General features: G+C 56.9%; 1 protein-coding gene across 1 annotated transcript in view; it reads right to left on the reverse strand.

The window, feature by feature from the left end:
* Positions 1–700, reverse strand: part of CHD6 (chromodomain helicase DNA binding protein 6) — a 251204-nt gene that overhangs the window by 207942 nt on the left and 42562 nt on the right.

The raw sequence follows: 700 nt of genomic DNA on the forward strand, positions 1-700 counted from the left end.
GGGGGGGGTGGCGGCGTGGGGCCGTGTGCGCTCCCTGGAGGACCCGGAAGCCAAGTGGAAGTGCTTCTGTTTGCAAGCTGTCCAGCCAGCCAGCCTGAGCAGTAGTACCACCACCCTCTTCTCTCCCCATAGCCTTCTGCAACAGGTTTTATGTATCTGCAGTTCTGAGTGCATTCACCTGGGAATCCAAACTGAGGCCCTAGCTGTGTGGAGCAGAACAGCAACCCGACCATGTTCCAGTTGCAATTGGAGAGCAGACAGAACCAGCACCAAGGGGAGCACAAGCTGCCTGAAAACAGACAATCTTGAGTAATGACTGGCAATCCTAGCCTAGACTTGGTTAATCCACCCTCCCCCACAGCTTGCTTTCTCTCCTGGACATTGTTTTGTTACAATTCTGCCTCAGCCTCAGTTTAGAGCAGGGTTTATAAATACTGCCCACAGGCCAAATCTGGCCTATGGAGGTACTCTGTCTGGCCTGTGACAGGTTCCTCAGTCCCATCTGGCCCAGGCACTGTCTGGCCCATAGTGCTTCCCGCCACTCCAGGGGAGCTCAGCAGGGCTGGGCTGGCTCCACAGCTGGACTACATTTCTAGGCAGCCTAGGAAGCAGCAGCTCCTTCCAGCTGCTCCGAGTCTCTGCTGCTGGCCCAGCCCCATGGTACTGGCAGGGACCCACATGAAACACCCCACTCCGGGGC

The sequence above is a fragment of the Alligator sinensis genome, unplaced genomic scaffold (genome assembly GCF_000455745.1).
Source record: "Alligator sinensis unplaced genomic scaffold, ASM45574v1 scaffold338_1, whole genome shotgun sequence".
Lineage (NCBI taxonomy): Eukaryota > Metazoa > Chordata > Crocodylia > Alligatoridae > Alligator > Alligator sinensis.